Source organism: Schistocerca gregaria, chromosome 11, assembly GCF_023897955.1.
Source record: "Schistocerca gregaria isolate iqSchGreg1 chromosome 11, iqSchGreg1.2, whole genome shotgun sequence".
Lineage (NCBI taxonomy): Eukaryota > Metazoa > Arthropoda > Insecta > Orthoptera > Acrididae > Schistocerca > Schistocerca gregaria.
Genome location: NC_064930.1, coordinates 11,260,156 through 11,276,007, shown reverse-complemented (window position 1 = coordinate 11,276,007; position 15,852 = coordinate 11,260,156). Strand labels below are relative to the sequence as shown.

Sequence of the window (15,852 nt, the reverse complement as noted above, 5' to 3'; positions counted from 1 at the left end):
ATCAGCAGTCACAACCAGCAACACCGGTAGCAGCCGACTGCACGCAAAGAATGGGAACGTGCAGTGGGATTTACGTGAACTCGGCGCAAGGCAGATCTTTCCGACGTAGGCTTGAGAATCTTATGGGAACATTTGTACTGTTTCTAAGTTAAGTGTAGGTGTGCGAGGTGGGTGCTTCCTGCGCACGAATAAAAGAACGCTTGCCAATTGTGGATGCTAATCGTTCGCTTGTATCTGCCTAGACACCTCTGCTGGTTGGGAATTATTCCACTTGCATGGCAAGGTGCGCATGTAGGAGTGTTAAAAATTCCTGAGGCGCTGGGTACCGATCCCAGTACCTCTCGCACGCTAAGCGAGCGCTCTACCATCTGAGCTACGCCCACCCCCCCGTTGACTAATAGTGCTACATACAGCCATATCAACGTCACAGACCCTTGCACTCCCATTATTCCGCAGACAAACACTACTCTCTATGTATCAGTGAGGGTGTCTTTCAGGTTTCGTGCATTCTGTATCGAATCGTAGTTGGCCACAATGAAAGTGGCACGCATAACGTCGAAAATAGAGTTCGGACACCGCTCTGAGTAAGATGAACGTGTTGTCCACTCACTAGGCTTCAATGACGTTAAGCCGTGATACCTAAGACAGATCTGCACTCGATGACACCACGATAACAGCCGGTCACCACACTTACATCTTGCTCTCCTTATAACAGTATACATCATATCAGTCTGTGACGCTGGATTTGCAACTCCTTGCGAGCCTTTATGTTCGCCGCGACCAACACTTACCATGCACTGATCACAAATCATGGAGGAGCCGGGGCTTGAACCCGAGACCCTTCACACGCTAAGCGAACGATCTGCCGACTGAGTTACGGCTGCACACACGACCAAGCCTGGCTATTCTCCATTCTTTGCGACTCTGATGTGCACGGACACGATGGTTGGTTGGTTTGTAGCGGCGAAGGTACCAGAGTACAAAAGCGCGGACACGTTCATATACACAAGAGTTCCAAGTAGTTTCGACACTCTGGTATTACGAATGCAAATTCCGTCTGTTTTTAACGTCTTAAATGGAAAGGGCGGTCACAAATTGGTCCATTTCACTCCTTGTCGACAATCACACAGCACCTGAGCTAACAAGCACATTTCGAGCCCCATTGTGCTCTCCATTGTTCATGCCAACTCAGTGCCTCGCTCTTTGCTACTGTGTAAAACTCTTGTCGTCCAACTGCAAAACACTGGGACACAACCAGTTTCCGCGTCTCCATTGCACTGATCATACTACGAAACGCTCCCCAAACTTGGCAATCACCCATTCAGCCGACTTTTCCGACTTTACACGACGCTCACGCTAGTGACAGCCTTACTTATAGTTCGACGTCGCGCCAAAGCGAATGAGCACATTTCGCCTACGGCTTAGGCCGCTCTCCTAGTGTGGCTGCTCTGTGTCTGCAGGCAGCGAGGGGCTGCTAGCTTCCTGTGTTCGCACCTATATCACATGTGCTTGCTTGTCAGAGACAGACTATCGCAAAACATACAACTCACTCCATGAAGTGATTGCTACGGCATCTGTTATCAGCAGTCACAACCAGCAACACCAGTAGCAGTCGACTGCACGCAAAGAATGGGAACGTGCAGTGGGATTTACGTGAACTCGGCGCAAGGCAGATCTTTCCGACGAAGGCTTGAGAATCTTATGGGAACATATGTACTGTTTCTAAGTTAAGTGTAGGTGTGCGAGGTGGGTGCTTCCTGCGCACGAATAAAAGAACGCTTGCCAATTGTGGATGCTAATCGTTCGCTTGTATCTGCCTAGACACCTCTGCTGGTTGGGAATTATTCCACTTGCATGGCAAGGTGCGCATGTAGGAGTGTTAAAAATTCCTGAGGCGCTGGGTACCGATCCCAGTACCTCTCGCACGCTAAGCGAGCGCTCTACCATCTGAGCTACCCCCCCCCCCCCCCCCGTTGACTAATAGTGCTACATACAGCCATATCAACGTCACAGACCCTTACACTCCCATTATTCCGCAGACAAACACTACTCTCTATGTATCAGTGAGGGTGTCTTTCAGGTTTCGTGCATTCTGTATCGAATCGTAGTTGGCCACAATGAAAGTGGCACGCATAACGTCGAAAATAGAGTTCGGACACCGCTCTGAGTAAGACGAACGTGTTGTCCACTCTCTAGGCTTCAATGACGTTAAGCCGTGATACCTAAGACAGATCTGCACTCGATGACACCACGATAACAGCCGGTCACCACACTTACATATTGCTCTCCTTATAACAGTATACATCATATCAGTCTGTGACTCTGGTTTTGCAACTTCTTGCGTCCCTTTATGTTCGCCGCGACCAACACTTACCATGCACTGACCACAAAACATAGAGAAGCCGGGGCTTGAACCCGAGACCCTTCACACGCTAAGCGAACGATCTGCCAACTGAGCTACGGCTGCACACACGACCAAGCCTGGCTATTCTCCATTCTTTGGGACTCTGATGTGCACGGACACGATGGTTGGTTGGTTTGTAGCGGCGAAGGTACCAGAGTACAAAGGCGCGGACACGTTCATATACACAAGAGTTCCAAGTAGTTTCGATACTCTGGTATTACGAATGCAAATTCCGTCTGTTTTTCACGTCTTAAATGGAAAGGGCGGTCACAAATTGGTCCATTTCACTCCTTGTCGACAATCACACAGCACCTGAGGTAACAAGCACACCTCGAGCCCCATTGTGCTCTCCATTGTTCATGCCAACTCAGTGCGTCGCTCTTTGCTACTGTGTAAAACTCTTGTCGTCCAACTGCAAAACACTGGGACACAACCTGTTTCCGCGTCTCCATTGCACTGATCATACTGCGAAACGCTCCCCAAACTTGGCAATCACCCATGCAGCCGACTTTTCCGACTTTACACGACGCTCACGCTAGTGACAGCCTTACTTATAGTTCGACGTCGCGCCAAAGCGAATGAGCACATTTCGCCTACGGCTTAGGCCGCTCTCCTAGTGTGGCTGCTCTGTGTCTGCAGGCAGCGAGGGGCTGCAAGCTTCCTGTGTTCGCACCTATATCACCCGTGCTTGCTTGTCAGAGACAGACTATCGCAAAACATTCAACTCACTCCATGAAGTGATTGCTACGGCATCTGTTATCAGCAGTCACAACCAGCAACACCAGTAGCAGCCGACTGCACGCAAAGAATGGGAACGTGCAGTGGGATTTACGTGAACTCGGCGCAAGGCAGATCTTTCCGACGAAGGCTTGAGAATCTTATGGGAACATATGTACTGTTTCTAAGTTAAGTGTAGGTGTGCGAGGTGGGTGCTTCCTGCGCACGAATAAAAGAACGCTTGCCAATTGTGGATGCTAATCGTTCGCTTGTATCTGCCTAGACACCTCTGCTGGTTGGGAATTATTCCACTTGCATGGCAAGGTGCGCATGTAGGAGTGTTAAAAATTCCTGAGGCGCTGGGTACCGATCCCAGTACCTCTCGCACGCTAAGCGAGCGCTCTACCATCTGAGCTACCCCCCCCCCCCGTTGACTAATAGTGCTACATACAGCCATATCAACGTCACAGACCCTTACACTCCCATTATTCCGCAGACAAACACTACTCTCTATGTATCAGTGAGGGTGTCTTTCAGGTTTCGTGCATTCTGTATCGAATCGTAGTTGGCCACAATGAAAGTGGCACGCATAACGTCGAAAATAGAGTTCGGACACCGCTCTGAGTAAGACGAACGTGTTGTCCACTCTCTAGGCTTCAATGACGTTAAGCCGTGATACCTAAGACAGATCTGCACTCGATGACACCACGATAACAGCCGGTCACCACACTTACATATTGCTCTCCTTATAACAGTATACATCATATCAGTCTGTGACTCTGGTTTTGCAACTTCTTGCGTCCCTTTATGTTCGCCGCGACCAACACTTACCATGCACTGACCACAAAACATAGAGAAGCCGGGGCTTGAACCCGAGACCCTTCACACGCTAAGCGAACGATCTGCCAACTGAGCTACGGCTGCACACACGACCAAGCCTGGCTATTCTCCATTCTTTGGGACTCTGATGTGCACGGACACGATGGTTGGTTGGTTTGTAGCGGCGAAGGTACCAGAGTACAAAGGCGCGGACACGTTCATATACACAAGAGTTCCAAGTAGTTTCGATACTCTGGTATTACGAATGCAAATTCCGTCTGTTTTTCACGTCTTAAATGGAAAGGGCGGTCACAAATTGGTCCATTTCACTCCTTGTCGACAATCACACAGCACCTGAGGTAACAAGCACACCTCGAGCCCCATTGTGCTCTCCATTGTTCATGCCAACTCAGTGCGTCGCTCTTTGCTACTGTGTAAAACTCTTGTCGTCCAACTGCAAAACACTGGGACACAACCTGTTTCCGCGTCTCCATTGCACTGATCATACTGCGAAACGCTCCCCAAACTTGGCAATCACCCATGCAGCCGACTTTTCCGACTTTACACGACGCTCACGCTAGTGACAGCCTTACTTATAGTTCGACGTCGCGCCAAAGCGAATGAGCACATTTCGCCTACGGCTTAGGCCGCTCTCCTAGTGTGGCTGCTCTGTGTCTGCAGGCAGCGAGGGGCTGCAAGCTTCCTGTGTTCGCACCTATATCACCCGTGCTTGCTTGTCAGAGACAGACTATCGCAAAACATTCAACTCACTCCATGAAGTGATTGCTACGGCATCTGTTATCAGCAGTCACAACCAGCAACACCAGTAGCAGCCGACTGCACGCAAAGAATGGGAACGTGCAGTGGGATTTACGTGAACTCGGCGCAAGGCAGATCTTTCCGACGTAGGCTTGAGAATCTTATGGGAACATTTGTACTGTTTCTAAGTTAAGTGTAGGTGTGCGAGGTGGGTGCTTCCTGCGCACGAATAAAAGAACGCTTGCCGATTGTGGATGCTAATCGTTCGCTTGTATCTGCCTAGACACCTCTGCTGGTTGGGAATTATTCCGCTTGCATGGCAAGGTGCGCATGTAGGAGTGTTAAAAACTCTGGAGGCGCTGGGTATCGATCCCAGTACCTCTCGCACACTAAGCGAGCGCTCTACCATCTGAGCTACGCCCACCCCCCCCCCCCCCCCCCCCGTTGACTAATAGTGCTACATACAGCCATAGCAACGTCACAGACCCACGCACTCCCATTATTCCGCAGACAAACACTACTCTCTATGTATCAGTGAGGGTGTCTTTCAGGTTTCGTGCATTCTGTATCGAATCGTAGTTGGCCACATTAAGAGTGGCACGCATAAGGTCGAAAGTAGAATTCGGACACCGCTCTGAGTAAGACGAACGTGTTGTCCACTCTCTAGGCTTCAATGACGTTAAGCCGTGATACCTAAGACAGATCTGCACTCGATGACACCACGATAACAGCCGGTCACCACACTTACATCTTGCTCTCCTTATAACAGTATACATCATATCAGTCTGTGACGCTGGTTTTGCAACTTCTTGCGTCCCTTTATGTTCGCCGCGACCAACACTTACCATGCACTGACCACAAATCATGGAGGAGCCGGGGCTTGAACCCGAGACCCTTCACACGCTAAGCGAACGATCTGCCGACTGAGTTACGGCTGCACACACGACCAAGCCTGGCTATTCTCCATTCTTTGCGACTCTGATGTGCACGGACACGATGGTTGGTTGGTTTGTAGCGGCGAAGGTACCAGAGTACAAAAGCGCGGACACGTTCATATACACAAGAGTTCCAAGTAGTTTCGACACTCTGGTATTACGAATGCAAATTCCGTCTGTTTTTAACGTCTTAAATGGAAAGGGCGGTCACAAATTGGTCCATTTCACTCCTTGTCGACAATCACACAGCACCTGAGCTAACAAGCACATTTCGAGCCCCATTGTGCTCTCCATTGTTCATGCCAACTCAGTGCCTCGCTCTTTGCTACTGTGTAAAACTCTTGTCGTCCAACTGCAAAACACTGGGACACAACCAGTTTCCGCATCTCCATTGCACTGATCATACTGCGAAACGCTCCCCAAACTTGGCAATCACCCATGCAGCCGACTTTTCCGACTTTACACGACGCTCACGCTAGTGACAGCCTTACTTATAGTTCGACGTCGCGCCAAAGCGAATGAGCACATTTCGCCTACGGCTTAGGCCGCTCTCCTAGTGTGGCTGCTCTGTGTCTGCAGGCAGCGAGGGGCTGCAAGCTTCCTGTGTTCGCACCTATATCACCCGTGCTTGCTTGTCAGAGACAGACTATCGCAAAACATTCAACTCACTCCATGAAGTGATTGCTACGGCATCTGTTATCAGCAGTCACAACCAGCAACACCAGTAGCAGTCGACTGCACGCAAAGAATGGGAACGTGCAGTGGGATTTACGTGAACTCGGCGCAAGGCAGATCTTTCCGACGTAGGCTTGAGAATCTTATGGGAACATTTGTACTGTTTCTAAGTTAAGTGTAGGTGTGCGAGGTGGGTGCTTCCTGCGCACGAATAAAAGAACGCTTGCCAATTGTGGATGCTAATCGTTCGCTTGTATCTGCCTAGACACCTCTGCTGGTTGGGAATTATTCCGCTTGCATGGCAAGGTGCGCATGTAGGAGTGTTAAAAACTCTGGAGGCGCTGGGTATCGACCCCAGTACCTCTCGCACACTAAGCGAGCGCTCTACCATCTGAGCTACGCCCCCCCCCCCCCCCCCCCCCGTTGACTAATAGTGCTACATACAGCCATAGCAACGTCACAGACCCTTACACTCCCATTATTCCGCAGACAAACACTACTCTCTATGTATCAGTGAGGGTGTCTTTCAGGTTTCGTGCATTCTGTATCGAATCGTAGTTGGCCACAATGAAAGTGGCACGCATAACGTCGAAAATAGAGTTCGGACACCGCTCTGAGTAAGATGAACGTGTTGTCCACTCACTAGGCTTCAATGACGTTAAGCCGTGATACCTAAGACAGATCTGCACTCGATGACACCACGATAACAGCCGGTCACCACACTTACATCTTGCTCTCCTTATAACAGTATACATCATATCAGTCTGTGACGCTGGTTTTGCAACTTCTTGCGTCCCTTTATGTTCGCCGCGACCAACACTTACCATGCACTGACCACAAATCATGGAGGAGCCGGGGCTTGAACCCGAGACCCTTCACACGCTAAGCGAACGATCTGCCGACTGAGTTACGGCTGCACACACGACCAAGCCTGGCTATTCTCCATTCTTTGCGACTCTGATGTGCACGGACACGATGGTTGGTTGGTTTGTAGCGGCGAAGGTACCAGAGTACAAAAGCGCGGACACGTTCATATACACAAGAGTTCCAAGTAGTTTCGACACTCTGGTATTACGAATGCAAATTCCGTCTGTTTTTAACGTCTTAAATGGAAAGGGCGGTCACAAATTGGTCCATTTCACTCCTTGTCGACAATCACACAGCACCTGAGCTAACAAGCACATTTCGAGCCCCATTGTGCTCTCCATTGTTCATGCCAACTCAGTGCCTCGCTCTTTGCTACTGTGTAAAACTCTTGTCGTCCAACTGCAAAACACTGGGACACAACCAGTTTCCGCATCTCCATTGCACTGATCATACTGCGAAACGCTCCCCAAACTTGGCAATCACCCATGCAGCCGACTTTTCCGACTTTACACGACGCTCACGCTAGTGACAGCCTTACTTATAGTTCGACGTCGCGCCAAAGCGAATGAGCACATTTCGCCTACGGCTTAGGCCGCTCTCCTAGTGTGGCTGCTCTGTGTCTGCAGGCAGCGAGGGGCTGCAAGCTTCCTGTGTTCGCACCTATATCACCCGTGCTTGCTTGTCAGAGACAGACTATCGCAAAACATTCAACTCACTCCATGAAGTGATTGCTACGGCATCTGTTATCAGCAGTCACAACCAGCAACACCAGTAGCAGTCGACTGCACGCAAAGAATGGGAACGTGCAGTGGGATTTACGTGAACTCGGCGCAAGGCAGATCTTTCCGACGTAGGCTTGAGAATCTTATGGGAACATTTGTACTGTTTCTAAGTTAAGTGTAGGTGTGCGAGGTGGGTGCTTCCTGCGCACGAATAAAAGAACGCTTGCCAATTGTGGATGCTAATCGTTCGCTTGTATCTGCCTAGACACCTCTGCTGGTTGGGAATTATTCCGCTTGCATGGCAAGGTGCGCATGTAGGAGTGTTAAAAACTCTGGAGGCGCTGGGTATCGACCCCAGTACCTCTCGCACACTAAGCGAGCGCTCTACCATCTGAGCTACGCCCACCCCCCCCCCCCCCCCCCCCCCCCCCGTTGACTAATAGTGCTACATACAGCCATAGCAACGTCACAGACCCTTACACTCCCATTATTCCGCAGACAAACACTACTCTCTATGTATCAGTGAGGGTGTCTTTCAGGTTTCGTGCATTCTGTATCGAATCGTAGTTGGCCACAATGAAAGTGGCACGCATAACGTCGAAAATAGAGTTCGGACACCGCTCTGAGTAAGACGAACGTGTTGTCCACTCTCTAGGCTTCAATGACGTTAAGCCGTGATACCTAAGACAGATCTGCACTCGATGACACCACGATAACAGCCGGTCCCCACACTTACATCTTGCTCTCCTTATGACAGTATACATCATATCAGTCTGTGACGCTGGATTTGCAACTCCTTGCGAGCCTTTATGTTCGCCGCGACCAACACTTACTATGCACTGACCACAAAACATGTAGGAGCCGGGGCTTGAACCCAAGACCTTTCACACGCTAAGTGAACGATCTGCCAACTGAGCTACGGCTGCACACACGACCAAGCCTGGCTCTTCTCCATTCTTTGCGACTCTGATGTGCACCGACACGATGGTTGGTTGGTTTGTAGCGGCCAAGGTACCAGAGTACAAAGGCGCGGACACGTTCATATACACAAGAGTTCCTTCACCTTCAAATTCAGTTTTTTTGCGACTGATGGAGACGTAGGCAAATTTTAAAGTTGCTATTTCCATTACATCACGTTAATCAGCAAAACTTTAATTTACATCTGCAACGGAACAAAATTCCGTTCCGCCCAGCATAGGGCTCGAACCCACGCCCCTGGGATTAAGAGTCTCACGCTCTTCCGACTGAACTAGCTTTTTTTTTTTTTTTTTTTTCGAACCAACGCGTGCAGAGCACATTGGATTAGCAGTCCATCGCCTTAACCCCTCGGCCACCTTTTTTTTATTTTTTTTGTTTTTTTTACTTATTTAGCCACTTTTCCTTTAGTCTGGCGCCTTGGACCGCTTTTTATTGTTTTATGTAAGGATGCATATCAGTAGGCGCATGGCGGGGACAACGAGGGCAGGGGTCAAAGAACTCGAGGCCTGGCCACGATGCCCCCACCATCACTCCTACCGAATGGCTCCTTCAGTGCATTTTAATTGTTATAGAAAAGCGGGTATAGTCGTGTATATTTTTCGCCTGCTCTCTTTATTGTGGTAAGGAGCACTGGTTGTACGACGTCTGGGGGGGAGATCTCATTGCAAAGCCGTCATTCGAGTTTTCAGTCAACAGACATTCGAGTACTAAACATGTGATTATATTGCAATATACATCAAGCATTTATGAGACACTTATTGGGTTGCAGACGTAACATAAATGGATAAAAGAAGAGGCATTTCCTTCATCTTGAACGTAGATTCATACTTCACTTCTGCAGTACTCCTAAAATAGTAGATTTAGTGTTATACTGTGCGCTTTAACCAACACCTATTCGTTCGAATAAAATGATCAGCATGTTTCCATACATTTTCCTGTGGTCTGCATATTGCTTAATGTTGCTGTACTCCATTTGCATAAAAAGCTTGAATTCCGTTTCGTCGTCACCACCTATTTTATTGATAAAGTAATGGACAAACTGTCCCATTAACCAGTGTATTGCATTATTTTTGGTTTTCGGGTAATATTTAGTTTCAGGTCTGAAAAGCACCATAGGAGTAATGGAATTGGGTGACGTTCGTTGCAGTAGTGCAAGACTTTTCCTGAGCCAATGCCAATTGTTGAGATTTCCAGCACACGTAAATCTTTGAATCACAGTGTCAACTAGTTTACATTTCTGACATAAGGGGGTTTCAGCTTTCCCAATTTTATAAAGCCGCTCGTTGGTGCTGACAATATTATTGACGGCTTTGTACCATGCCGTTACCACATGTGAGTTGAGCCCGTTAAAACTAATATTCTCCCAAATTGCATCCCAGTTGTATCTCATATATTTCGTGACAATTTTATTTTGTCCTTCATAGTGTTGTCTTTGTCTCATGATATCTCTGGCTGTAATGTGCAGTGAAGTTCTGAGTTTCTCGTTAACATAGCTCAATTCTGTGTACAAGATCCTAACGTATCGCAGTCGGGGGTTAATTTTTTGTACGTCTGCCGGTGGTTGAAGGCGTTCTGGTTGGACACATTTAAACAATTGTGTAGTAATACTGCCGGGGTTGGCGTGAAATATGTTTAAAGATCTTTCTATGAAAAGCGCAGAAGCTTTATTGCGTATGTCCACCAGTCCGACGCCTCCATTTCTAGGATGTAAAGTCGCAGTTCTTAGGTTAACCCTGAAGATTTCCCCCTTCCATAAGAAATTTGCAACCCTCGACATTATTTTCTGAGCTATCAACTTCGGCAAGGGACAAACTTGTGCCATATAGAATGCCTTTGAGAGAATGCATAAGTTAATGAACCTGACCCTCTGAACCTGGTTCATAAGTGGTTGTGAGTTCTCAATAAGTCCCCCTTGAATCTTTGTTAAAACCTCTTTCCAATTGAGGGCTGTCATCCTCATTGGACATGCCGTCAGGATTGTCCCCAGGGTTTTATGTGTGGTAACTGACTTCGCCCAATCGATTTGTATCCGCTCAAGACCCCGCACTCCCAGGATTGTACTTTTATTTTCGTTTGTTGTCGCACCCGATGCGTGGCAGTAGTTTTGAAGAATGGCCCCTAGTCGAATTACATCATCTTGCCCTCTTATGACGACACCAACATCGTCAGCATAGGCTCTCACTACAGTTTTCCTGCCAGTTACAGTTATGCCCTTTAACCTTTCATGAACACTTCTTAAAAAGGGCTCTAAGGACACAAAAAACAAAAACATAGATAATGGAGTTCCCTGTGGGATGCCGCGGTTTATTTGAATTTGCCGAGTCAGCTGACAGTTGACAGCTAATTTAGCGTTCAGACCAGTAGCAACGTTTTTTATAACATTAACTGTTTTGTGGACGAGTCCCATTTTTGTCAGTACCTCAAATAGGAAGCGGTGATTCACCGAGTCGAAAGCCTTAGTAAAATCTATAAAAAGTAAAGCACATTTGATATTGGAAACCGATGCTAAGGCGATGATGTCTCTATATTCAGAAATCGTATTAAAAATACTTCTATTTGCTGCACATGACTGATGTTGACTAATTAATTTGTCGGTCAGAGGGAAAAGTCTCTTTTTTAAAATCCTGCATACTATTTTGTAGTCAGAGTTTAAAAGTGAAATAGGGCGGTAATTGTTTAAACTTTTCGTCCCTTTGTTTTTCGGTAGAAGTACAATTTTGCTGTCTTTAAAATCTGCAGGTATCGTCTGCTCGTTAAAAATCTCATTGACAATGCATGTAAACGTGTCACCAATTAAAAACCACAACTTTCTGTAAAATTCTACAGGGAGTCCGTCGGGTCCAGCAGATTTATTCATCGGGGACTTGGTTATTGTCTCACGAACCTCTTCGTTACCGACTTCAGAAAGGATTTCGTCGTTTTCAGAACTTGTCAATTGTGGGGATAAAACACTGAGAAACTCTTGCAGAGACCCCTCGTGAGGTGGGCTGGAGGAATATAATGCATAGTAGTACTGGTATACTGCATTTAGAATCTCCTTCTGAGACGTCAGTGTCGTCCCATTGGGGGTTTTAAGTTCACTAATAACAGTGCGTCGCCTATTCTTTGCATGCCGAAGCAGATGATATAAGGATGTTGTTTCATCATCTACCACCGACTTCGCCTTTGACTTCAGTTTTAAACCTTCCATCTGTTGTCTTTTAATTGCGAGTAATTTCGCTTTGGTGTGTCTGATGTCTTGTAATCTAATGGTTGACACGTTTGCCTGTTCATAGAGGTCTCGCAACAAACTGTAATAAAATTCCATACTGTTTTTTAACTCCCACGCTCTTTCTCTGCTGTATCTGATACACACTTTTCTCAGTCTCGGCTTTGCAACCTTAAGCCACCAGTCTAATACTGTGGGTGCCTCTCGATCGATCGCAGACATAAGGTCCACTCATCCGATACCGCGTCTGCCAAATCTTGCTCTTTTAAGAGACATTTAGATGCCACTGGTTCCTAAAAATCTGAATGGGCTGTGGAGCTAAATTAATGCACGCCTTCATACTGCAGTGGTCACTAAAATATACAGGTACGATTTCTGAATTTAGTAGACATCTTTCCAAGGTTTGGGAAACATAGATTCTGTCAATTCTACTGCGCGAAGTCTGTGTTATATACGTATATTCAACCTTCGTTGGATATTTTAGTTCCCATGCGTCCTTAAGTTTTAGGTCGGTTACTAGGCGTTTAAGTTCCAAAGAACCGTTAAAATGTGGTTGTTGATCTTTACGATTTAAAATCACCGCCCATTATAAAACTGTTTGGGTTTCGACGTAATAAATATATAAGTTCCTCTTTATAAAATGCTGCCCTGTCCTGTCTATTACTATTTCCTGAGGGCGCGTATAAGTTAATCAATGTGGTACCTAAAACGTTAATACTAATTGCCCTTCCAGATTCCAACCGCTCCACTTGAGATACGGGAATCCCTTCCCTGAGCAGAACCGCTGTTCCTGTATGTGTGTCACAAGATACGTTAACAATTGCGGTGTATCCTGGTATTACAAATTCCGTCGTTACAACCTCCTGTAGCAAAGCGATATCGGTTCCAGAGTCATACAAAAATTCCTTGAGAGCAGCTAGCTTTAATGAGGTTCGAATTTTATTTATATTGATCGTTGTGATAGAGTATGCTTGCATCTCTAACTTGCTATTGGCCACAGACAAAGTTGGTCAAAAAAAAAAAAAAAACTGTTGTACTTTTGGTATGCTGAAATCTGGTTTAGAACTACAGTCATTCAGAACTTGGTAGCAGTCCTAGTAACACGGTCGCTAAACGTTAGTTTGTCTGCCATTGTCATCCCGCACCTTAGTACTGAGGGGCTGTTCGACATTGAGTGTGTCAGGAGGTTCATCTGGAGCACCTTCTCTGACAATGTCATATCGTATATTTTTCTGTGATTTTACGTCCGACTTGTCCGCTTTTTGTTTGGCTTGGGTGCGAGAAACAGTAAGATTCGGTTGTGGTTTTAGCGTACGGCGGTGGACGCCCTGAAAACCCTGACCTGATTTTGTTGTGGCAACACTCGACGCGGCCGCTTCAGCAGCAGTGTCTAGAGAGACCTGCTGTTTACATGCTACCTTCGGTTGTTGTGACGCTTGCGACGGTGTTTGCTTATTTTCCGGTTCAGGAGTAAACACTTTCACTTGTTTACACTCTGGTGCCGGTTGCTGTGCTGTTGCGGTGTCGCGGTGTTGTTGTTCTACCGCTTCCGCGAACTTCCCGTCGGTAAACAGCTGATTATCGCTGTTTACAGCTGGGCAAGTTGTCACTGCTTGGGGGACTTCTACTTTCTCGCTGTCGGCAGCTGCCGTTGCATTTTCTGGCAGTGAGCGAGATGTATCAGAAACTGCAATTAAATCTACTTGCATTCCGTCTTGGGGCACATGCAGATTTTCATCTCCAGCTTTCTGTTTACGTACAGCAGGAGATTGTCGGGAGGTGTCATCATCAGAATGATCATCTGTATGTTCAAGTGGTCGTTTCTTGGTTAGTACGTCTAACTCACGGGCAGAGGAATCACAATTGAAGCGTGTTACCAGGGGTGGAAAATCACTGCCATCAACAGCAATAGTTCCAGTACTAGGTACAGGATCCAAACCCTCACCCTGATTGGCTGTGTTATCGGTTGCCAAAACTTCGCTCAAGGTCATCTTGCGGCGTTGGACTAAATTTGTTTTTAGTACAAAGACACGACGGGGACAGTCCTGCCTTAAATGACCCGATTCATTGCATATATGGCACGTAGGGGTTTGACCAGTATAGATCACGTGTGCTTTATGCCCGTCAACAGTTATATGAGACGGGATATTCGTCTTTACTTCCATCTCTACCGAACGAATACCATTGAAGCTCTGAATTTTAAATTGCTTCGACCAACGTTCGTTAACTATATCCTTTAGCTCAAGTTAATTGAGACAGGGCAACCTTGATTTTCTCATTATCTATCTCGACAGGTAAATTTAACACCCGCACATATCTATAAAGAGCATCAGCTCTCCTGATAGCCACTTTACTTGTAGTGCCGTCTCTATGCAAAAATTCGACATGATACCCGAATTTTCCACTAATTTTATCGACCGAAACGGAATCCAAAAACTTTACGAAAACACAGTAGTTGTCAGTATCTAGCTGAGTGGTATGCACTATATCAGAATTTATGCCAAGTACCTGATCAAGCCAATCATGAATTTCCAGAGCAGCCGGCAGAAACACGTCGTGTTTCCTTAGCGAAGGCAAAAACCAGCGTATTCTTCCTCACAGTTGTAGCCATGGTATGCAGTTATCAAGGGGAGATTCCGGTAATTACCGAAAACTCCACAAACGACAAATAATCGTCGGTAGAAAACACAAAAACAGAACACAGGAGGCAGAAAAAAACACGAGTTACACACGAAAAAAATCACAAAACTCAAAAACACCGAAACGGAAAGGTAAACTCTGGCGAAACACTGACTACTCGCAGCAACGGTGACACGTTCGTACGCGTCGGCAGCTACAGCCAGAATGAGAGCTACGGCAAGCCTGGCTATTCTCCATTCTTTGCGACTCTGATGTGCACGGACACGATGGTTGGTTGGTTTGTAGCGGCGGAGGTACCAGAGTACAAAGGCGGCGACACCTTCATGTACACAGGGGTTCCAAGTTGTTTCGATGCTCTGGTATTACGAATGCAAATTCCGTCTGTTTTTAAAGTCTTAAATTGAAAGGGCGGTCACAAGTTGGTCCATTTCACTCCTTGTCGACAATCACACAGCACCTGACGTAACAAGCACATCTCGAGCCCCATTGTGCACTCCATTGTTCATGCCAACTCAGTTCCTCGCTCTTTGCTACTGTGTACCACTCTTGTCGTCCAACTGCAAAACACTGGGCCACAACCAGTTTCCGCGTCTCCAATGAACTGATCATACTACGAAACGCACCCCAAACTTGGCAGTCACCCATGCAGCCGACTTTTCCGACTTTACACGACGCTCACGCAACGCTCACACTAGTGACAGCATTATTTATAGTTCGACGTCGCGCCAAAGCGAATGAGCACATTTCGCCTACGGCTTAGGCCGCTCTCCTAGTGTGGCTGCTCTGTGTCTGCAGGCAGCGAGGGGCTGCGAGCTTCCTGTGTTCGCACCTATATCACCCGTGCTTGCTTGTCAGAGACAGACTATCCCAAAACATACAACTCCCTCCATGAATTGATTGCTACGGCATCTGTTATCAGCAGTCACATCCAGCAAGACCAGTAGCAGCCGACTGCACGCAAAGAATGGGAACGTGCAGTGGGATTTACGTGAACTCGGCGAAAGGCAGATCTTTCCGACGTAGGCTTGAGAATCTTATGGGAACACTTGTACTGTTTCTAAATTAAGTGGTGGTGTGGGAGGAGGGTGCTTCCTGCGCACGAATAAAAGCACGCTTGCCAATTGTGGA

At 47.1% G+C, this 15,852-nt stretch overlaps 1 non-coding gene across 1 annotated transcript; it reads right to left on the bottom strand.

The window, feature by feature from the left end:
* Positions 1-6,642: 6,642 nt before the first annotated feature.
* Trnat-agu (transfer RNA threonine (anticodon AGU)) lies at positions 6,643-6,715 on the bottom strand. The gene has a single exon. It is a non-coding gene; the product is annotated as a tRNA-Thr (tRNA).
* Positions 6,716-15,852: the final 9,137 nt, after the last annotated feature.